The sequence below is a fragment of the Garra rufa genome, chromosome 23, assembly GCF_049309525.1.
Source record: "Garra rufa chromosome 23, GarRuf1.0, whole genome shotgun sequence".
In the NCBI taxonomy this organism is placed as follows: Eukaryota; Metazoa; Chordata; class Actinopteri; order Cypriniformes; family Cyprinidae; genus Garra; species Garra rufa.
Window position 1 is genome coordinate 32,215,144 of NC_133383.1, and position 9,124 is coordinate 32,224,267.

A 9,124-nucleotide genomic window follows, 5' to 3' on the forward strand; every position below is an offset into this window, starting at 1 on the left:
CTTAGATGGTATTAAGTTTATCTTAACATGAACTTAATACTATTTTTTAGTACAATAACTACAAAATTAGTGCGCGAAAATAGAGCACTTTTAGTACATTACTGAAAAGCGTACTAAGTATACTTACATTAAAGTGTATTTTAGTGCACTTTTTTACCTGGGGGGACCTCAAGGCAATAACGTTTTGTTAGAATTACCACACTCAAAATCAGTTTAAGTGTTAGTGCTAATAATGCATTCATATTAAGTGTACTTAAGTACAACTTTTGAGAATTTGGACTTCTACTATAATACATTATGAATAGATTTTTAATAAAATCCATTTAATGTAAACTTAAAATTACCACACTCAAAATCAATTTAAGTGTTAATGCTTATAATGCATTCATCTTAAGTGTACTTAAGTACAACTTTTGAGAAAATCTACTTCTACTACAATACATTACTACTAGATTTTTTATATATTGACTTAGGGCTGGGCGATATGGCTGAAAACTATATCACGATATCAGTGTTTCATATCGGTCGATATCGATAATTATTTATATTTTTTATGACCCATTTAAAACAAGGACCAGGAGAAAAATATATTACATTCAAACATTTTTATTTTAAACTTAACCTTCCTCTGATCATAATCCCCTCATTTATTAAGACATAAATGTCAACAACCATGGAAAACTCAAATAATTAAAATGTAAACCTAAGTCTAAAGTCACAATATACACTTAATTATCTCTTAATCCTCAATTCAAACCCCATTCATTGTCGATGAGGTGAATGGTCAAGCTAATGTATGGCCCAGAAGTACGGCTTGACCACAGGTCAGAGGTTGTTGCAAAGTACTTGGCTGATTATATTTATTGCTGCACAGATTGCTGGTTTCCAGTAGCCAACGTTACTTCTTTCCCGGTACTTTAGCCTACTTTGTGTAATAACGAAAACATTTATTTCAGTGAAAAAATAAGTCCAAAACTTTCAACATTTTGAACAATAGGGCCCTACAATCTTTAGCTTTTTTCAGAAATTCTTGTTTTAATTTTTCTGATAATCAAATGAAAGCAAAGTCACTGATTTATTTTTAAAAATAAAAATAAACGAAGCTTTACTGTTAAAATTAATACATAGAAGAAAAATTATATTCAGTTAAAAAAAGGTTTAATAATAATAGTATTTTTTCAACAATTAAGTGGTGACTCTTTTTTTTTTCATATATATTGTTTTATGTAAATTATTTAAATGTGAACATATAAACACCTACATTATACTGTACAAAGTAATACAAGACTAATATTGTTCTGTCACATGTTAAACCGTACTTTTATTTTGACAGGTTGCCGTGAAGTTTCAGTGTGTAATACAGTATGAATGATGCTAGTTTCACTAATGAAACGGTAAAATTGACAAAAAGTGACACTCACAGCAGCTTTGGAGATGTATTTATTGGAGTTTGTCTGTTCATGTGAGATGCAAAGGCCAAAAATTAGCGGGAGCGTCACGTGTGCAGTATGCGTGTAGTGAAAATAAAACGCGTCTCCTCCATTCATACACAGAGGCACACGGAACATGCAGGATTCGTATTGAAACGGTCTTTTTGCATTTCAGTTTTCACAGACACTAGTCCATATCACGATCTGAATTATTTAACAGACCAACTTTTGATTTATTGATCCAAAAATCGACGAATTCCGCGGCATTCCGCCCTATAGTAAAGTCCGTTTTTATGAATGGAGTCCGCGATCCCGTCTGTGAGGAGACGTTGTAAACGCGCGATCATGTAGAGACAGAAATCACATGCCGTCGTGTAAAAAGATAAATAACATAAGGCTATTTAGTTTGTTTAATACAACAACAAGGGCCCGTTCTGTAGAAAAGATAACCTTAACTTCTATTGTGACCTGGCGCTATATAGAAAATAAAATTAACTGGACGTTAAAGGGGGGCTGGGCGGGCCGACGAAGAATACAAAATATCGAACGTTTTATCGAACACATTTTTTATTGATATCGATCTCTTGTCTATCGCGATATATATCGTTATCGTTTTATCGCCCAGCCCTATATTGACTTATTTTAAACTTAGGATTAGTAAGTAAACAGTCTACTAAATATCAACTAATGTTTAAAGCATTTAAAGCACACTTTTGAAAAACACACTAATAAAACTCTTTTGTATGTTTTTTCTGTTGTATGTTCACTAAAAATTTATTTAAGTATTACTGGTATTTAGTATACTTTTTTCAAGTGTACTAAAGTCCTACTGAAGTATAAACATACTTTTAATTAGTATATTTATAGTGTATAAACATCACACTTTTATTTAACACAAAAACATAACAAAGTACTAAAAATGTATTTGCGGGTATTTAAGTGTATTTTCATTGCATTTAAGTATATTATTTTTTCACCTGGGACCGCCCCAACTACATGGCCCTTGGGCAGAATTGTCTCAGTGGACGGGGGATCGTCTGATGATTTGAACTGACGGGAAAGTGTGTCGGGCTTTGTGTTCTTGGTTCCGGCTCTATACGAAATAGTAAAATCGAACCGGTCAAAAAACAGTGCCCAGCGTGCCTGTCTAGCGTTCAATCTTTTAGCCGAGCGGATATAGGCAAGGTTACGATGATCAGTCCACACGATGAATGGAAGAGTCGCTCCCTCTAGCCAATGTCGCCACTCACCGAGTGCCAAACGGATGGCCAGGAGTTCGCGGTTGCCAACATCATAATTACGCTCGGCTGGTGAGAGACGATGGGAGTAAAACGCACACGGATGGACCCGGTTGTCCTGCGGTGATCGTTGGGATAACACCGCGCCAACACCAACATTGGACGCATTGACTTCGACAATAAACTGGCGTGTAGTGTCAGGAGTAATTAGAATCGGAGCGGAGGAGAACAAACTCTTCTATCGAAAGCTGCTTGAGCCGACTCGGTCCAGACAAAACGGGACTGAGTCGAGGTGAGGGCGGTCAGGGGAGCGGCCACTTGACAAAAATTACGGATAAAGCGCCGATAAAAATTTGCAAACCCCAGAAATCTCTGGAGAGCCGTGCGGGAATCTGGAACGGGCCAACCGATTACGGCGCGCACCTTGGCCAAATCCATACTAATGCCAGCGGCAGACACGACATGACCCAAAAAGATAACTGAATCGACATGAAAGACGCACTTCTCTGCTTTTACAAAGAGACGATTCTCTAACAGACGTTGTAAAACGCGGCACACATGCTGGACATGATCAGAGAGGGAGGACGAAAAAATCAGTATGTCGTCCAAATAGACGAAGACGAAAATGTTAAGCATATCCCTAAGGACATCATTAACGAGCGCTTGAAACACAGAGGGCGCGTTAGCCAAACCGAAAGGAAGAACCCGATATTCAAAATGACCTAACGGGGTATTGAAGGCCGTCTTCCATTCGTCGCCTTCCTTTATGCGTACTAAATGGTAGGCGTTACGGAGGTCTAGTTTAGTAAAGATCTTTGCTCCCTGCAAAATCTCAAAGGCTGACGACATAAGTGGCAAGGGGTAAGGGTTCTTGATAGTTATGTTCAAGCCCCTGTAATCAATGCAGGGACACAAAGAACTGTCCTTCTTGGCGACAAAAAAGAACCCAACGCCCGCGGGAGACGTGGAGGGAACGATAGTACCAGCGGCCAACGATTCGGCGAGGTATTTCTCCTACGCTTCACGTTCCCGAATGGACAAGGAATACAATTTACCACGTGGGGGTGAGCTCCCTGGGATAAGGTCAATACTGCAATCATAAGGTCGGTGAGGAGGAAGAGAAGCAGCCCGGGACCGACTGAACACTGCCCACAGATCATGATATTCCCTCGGAACGCCAGATAGATCACCGGACTCCTCCTGAAACACAGAAACAGAGGAAACAACAGGAGCGGCCGAGACAAGACACTTTACATGACAAGAAAAATTCCAGGACAAAATGGTACCGTCTACCCAATTAATCTGAGGATTATGCTGGGTTAACCATGGGTGGCCCAAAACAATAAGGGTTAGAGGGGAACGAAAAACAAAAAAAGAAATAGTCTCTTGATGGTTGCCAGAAATGGTTAGACTAACCGGGATAGTGGCACGGAGGATCTTGGAAAGGACGCTCTCATCCAGAGCGAAAACAGGAAGAGGATTCTCCACCTCCAGAAGCGGAATGCCGTGCCAGTGAGCCCAGTCTTCATCAATGAAATTGCCCTCGGCCCCCGAGTCTATGAGGGCAGAGCAGGAAAGGGTGGTACCCTTGCAACGCAGAAGAGCTGGAAAAGAAGTACGAGAGGAAATAAGGGGAAAAGGTTGACACGCTCGCCCGTATTCCCCGACCTACAGACGAGCTCTCTCTTTTACTGGACACCTTGTAGCGAAGTGTCCCTCAGCGCCACAATAGAGACACAGTCTTTCGTGAATTCGGCGTTGGCGCTCCACTCCAGAAATGCGAAGACTTCCTAGTTGCATAGGCTCTGGATTGGGTGATAGCACTGCAGAAGAAGGGGAGGAGGTGGAAACGAACTGAGAATTCGGAGCAGAAGCATGAGCACGGCGGCGCCCCTCGAAACGCTTGTCAAGGCGGATTGCCAACTCCACTAGCTGATCCAGGCCAGCCGGCACATCCCGGGAGAGAATCTCCTCCCTGACCTCTCCTGTCAGTCCTTCCAGGAATCGCGCTGTGAGAGCAGGCTCATTCCACTCACAGGTGGCGGCTAGGGTGCAAAACTCGATCGCGTAATCAACCGCAGAACGCCTTCCCTGGCGGAGAGAAGAAAGCAAACGAGATGCCTCCTGACCAAAGACAGAGCGGCCAAATACCTTGATCATCTCCTCCTTGAAGACAGAAAACTGCTCGCAAAAGACAGCCTCCATCTCCCACACAGCTGCACCCTAGTCCCGTGCCCGTCCCGAAAGGAGGGAAATGACAAAAAGGACACCTTAGCGCGATCCGCTGCGTAGGTGGCTGGTAGTAGGGAAAAAAACACTTCACACTGGGTCAAAAAAGCTCGGCATTGAGTGGGCTGACCTGAGTAACAGGGCTGATTATTAATCCGTGGCTCCGGGTTTACTCGGGATGGTATCATGGATGGTTCTGTGCGCAGGGTCTGCAGCTGGTTGGTCAGTTCGGTAACTTGCGCTGACAGCCCCTCCACAGCGAACCTGGCGGCGGCAAGCTCCTCCTGGTGTCGCCCCAGCATGGCACCCTGAAGCTCGACGGCAGAGCGAATGGGGGTCTCCTTCGCTGGGTCCATAGAGTGGCCAGATTATTCTGTTATGTGAAGAGAAGGACCCAGAGGCGAAGGTTGGGAAAAAAACAGAAGTCTTTATTTTCTTTGTAGAAATAATCGTAACTCAGGCTGTCTGCCGTCCACCTCTCTTCAGTAGAGCAGAGCAGGGAATTTAACGAAGGAGATAACGGGAACGAAAAGTCACAGATCACCAGCTGTAGTGCGCAGACCCTGGCAGCGCAGCATGGGGTGAAATCCTCAGCAGGAGTGGGCAAACCAGCGGAGTACGTCCTGGGTAGAGTGAACCGCCGTCGGCATAGTGCAGGTAGACTGGACAAACACAGAAGACTCTTGACAGATAACTCACGACACGACAGGACAGAACTGGACTGGGCTGGACTGGACTTAATAACACATTGACTCGCTACAGACTTGCAAATGACCGTGAATTGGTAGAGAAATGAAGATCAATAATCTGGCGAAAGGCCCAGGAACACACAGGTAGAAATAGAGAGGGTAATCAGAGCGAAAAGGGGGGACAGGTGCTGAAACAATCAGCGCAAGCCCTGATTGAGATAGCGGACAGCTGGGGAAGAGAGCCGAATAACATAGAGAGAAAAGATAGATGACGAGAGTCAAACCCAGCTTGTGACATCTGTGCATACTCGGTATCTTTTTTAAGAACCTGTTCCATCGGTTCTGTGAACTACGGTAATAAGAGCATAGGAATCTGCCAATTTCTTGATCAGAATCAGAATCAGAATCAGAAAGAGCTTTATTGCCAAGTATGCTTGCGCATACAAGGAATTTGTTTCAGTTTTATTAGCTTCCAGGAGACAGAGACGCACAGACAATAAAAATAAGAGAATAAGAAAAAATACACATATGTAAGCATAAATAGACCAAAAATAAAAATAGAAAATAATAATAATAATTTGTAAAAATTGACAATAAATATGTATGTACAGTTGTGCTATAGGTGATAGGATGGAATACAGGGATGTGTTAGGGTGGAGGTGGTAGCAGTAGATAAAGTCAGATTATTCCACACATTTTTGCACAATGGGAGGAACATTTTAATTGAGTCTTTCCACTTGTCTGTTTGATTGAGGGTGGATTCCTGAGATTAAGCTTATGTTGATGTTAACCCTTTGGGGTCGACAAACACGTCAGCGCGCCGTGTGGCATTTACTTCCTGATAACCCCTAAAGGAACTTAAATTCCTCAGATTGAATTTAAATTGCTGGCAGAAAGCTTTCCATACTCTGGAGGTGAATTGACATCCCCTGTTCATGATGTTATGCTCAGGTAGACCAAATATTGTAAATACATGTCTGAAAATAGTCTCAGCAGTGTCTATAGCACAGGGCAGGCCTTTAAGAGGAGCCAGCCTGCAAGCCTTAGAGCAGGGATCCTCAAATCTTGCCCACAAGATCCACTTTCCTGCAGAGTTTAGCTCTAACCTTAATCAAACACACCTTCAAGATTGTTACAAAATCACAAGTAGGTGAGTGTGATCAGGGTTGGAGATAAACTCTACAGCTCATTGGCCCTTTAGGGCAAGATTTGAGGAACCCTGCCTTAGAGAATTTGATCAGCGTTGGAGCTGAACTCTGCAGGAAGGTAGATCTCCCTGGAGCACCCCTGGTGTAGCCATTTGAAGGGGACAGATCAGCAATGAAATCCACGGCAATGTGGGTCTAGGGTATTCTGGGGATGGGAAGGGGTTCTAGGAGTCCTGCAGGGAGCTTTTGAGGAGTGTGGTTTTGTGCGCAAACTTAACTTAAACTTAACAGACATAATTAGTGACATCGGCAGTCAGGGTTGGCCACCAGAACCATTGTCTGACCATAGTATTGGTGTGGTTGATGCCAGAATGACTTGAATCAGGTGATGTGTGGATCCACTGAATAAATTGGGTGCATTGGTTTTCAGGTAAAAAACGTTTATTTTGCTGGATAGGCAGTAGGAAGTCGATCAGGTTGTTGGGCGTTCTTGATGTCTGTCATGATATCCCATTTAATGGGTAGAATAATTATAGAGGGGTTTAGAATGTGAAAACGTGAAAGGTTTACTTGAGCCTTTATTGATACGAGATAAAGCGTCATCCTTTCTGTTTTCTTGCTTCCAGATTGATTCTTGTGAAGAACAGTGACCATTTTGTTTGGCGAGGATTCAGACGTTTGGCTGTCCACATGTATTCTAGGTTCTTGTGATGGGCAAGTACAATTAATAGATACTTGGTCCTTCTAACCAGTGTTTCCACTCTTCCAAGATGATAGTTCCAATGGATAACAGTTCCTTATCTCTGACATGATAGTTCAATTCAGCAGGGGACAGTTTGCAGGAAAAGAAGGAGCAGGAATGAAGCATGGGTGGATCACCATGTCTTTGTGAGAGTATGGCTCCAATTCCATCGTCAGATGCATTCACTGTAAAATACTGGGTTTGGAGGATTTGGCAAGGTCTTGGGCTTGCCTTTAAGCATTGAAGTTAGGGGCTGGCTACAGAGCTGTAGTTGTGTCTTAAACTGAGCCCTGGACTCAGTTTAAGACTCTTTTCTTACCTGTTGACCACAGAGTCTAAGTTGAAAGGAAAATCAAGGAACGAAAACAGGAAAAAGGAGAAAGCACTTTATTGTGCCTAAGACTAAATCGAAAAGAGAAAGTCTACAAGGCACTCTTAGAAACTGCATCTCTCATATTGCTAGTGTACTGAATGTCCTACAACTCCTCTGACTTTACCCTCAGTTGTTTGTGGTCTTTCCTTTGAAGCTTTAATAGATACAGGAAGCACTTACTCTTTAAATCATTCCTTTGGCACAATATCAAGGAAAGAGGAACATTGGCAATTTGCTAGAGGACAGACATTCTCCCTTGCCTTCTGACTAGACAGCTTCCCTATGCCTCAGGTGCCTTTTTATATAGAGCCTCAGTTTTCAGTACTTTAGATCTGAAAAGCAGTTATGGGCAGGTCTGTATGGAGGAAAATAGTATCTTCAAAAACTGCTTTTGTTAGCAGGTCTGCACAATATCATGTCATTCCTCAACCTTTTGGATTGGAAAAAGCTGCTGTGACCTTTCAGTGATTAATGAATACCAATGCATCACAGGAGCTCATTGGTAGATGTTGTTTCATCTGTATACATGAGATTGTTGCATAATCACCCAATGTTCAGTATTACTTTGGCCATTCAGGGCAGCTGTTCACAAAGCTGGAAACTTCTGGTCTGACTTTGAACTTTTAAAAAAAAGACACTTTCATTCCTGGGTCATGTCGTATCAGAAGAAAGAATAAAGACTGAACCCTGTAAGATCAAAGCTGTCCAACTTCCTAACTCCCAAGAATGTGAAGGAAGAATTCAGTCAGCCCTTCAGAGTGCAAACAGATGGCGGTCGGCTTAGGAGCCGCATTAACGCAGGAAATGGAACAAGGCGAAAATGTCATAGCATACGCTTCCAGGCTACTCCAAGGTGCTGAGAAGTCATACTCTACAGCTGACAAAGAGAGTCTCTGTGGACTCTGGAAAAGTGAAAGGAGTACCTTGCAGGATGACATTTTGATGTGCTCACAGACCATTCTGCCCTCATCTAGGTTTTTAATCATCCGAGATCATCCCAGTTAACGATCTTAAAGAAATGGACAGAGCAATGTGGTTCCTGACACACTGTCTTAAAACATGAAAGAGGAAATTCATGGGACAATAGCCCTCTCTCAGGTGGTCAGCGCCCCATGTAACTTACCTATGGACTAGACATAAGGTGCAGACAGTGGTTCTTCAGAATCTCTGAAAAGAAGTCAAAATTTCTGATGCAAATTCAAGCCACACCCTTTGTCATTAAAAATGACTTAATTTAGATGCACCATCAACAACGAAGGAGAACAAGTTTTTCAA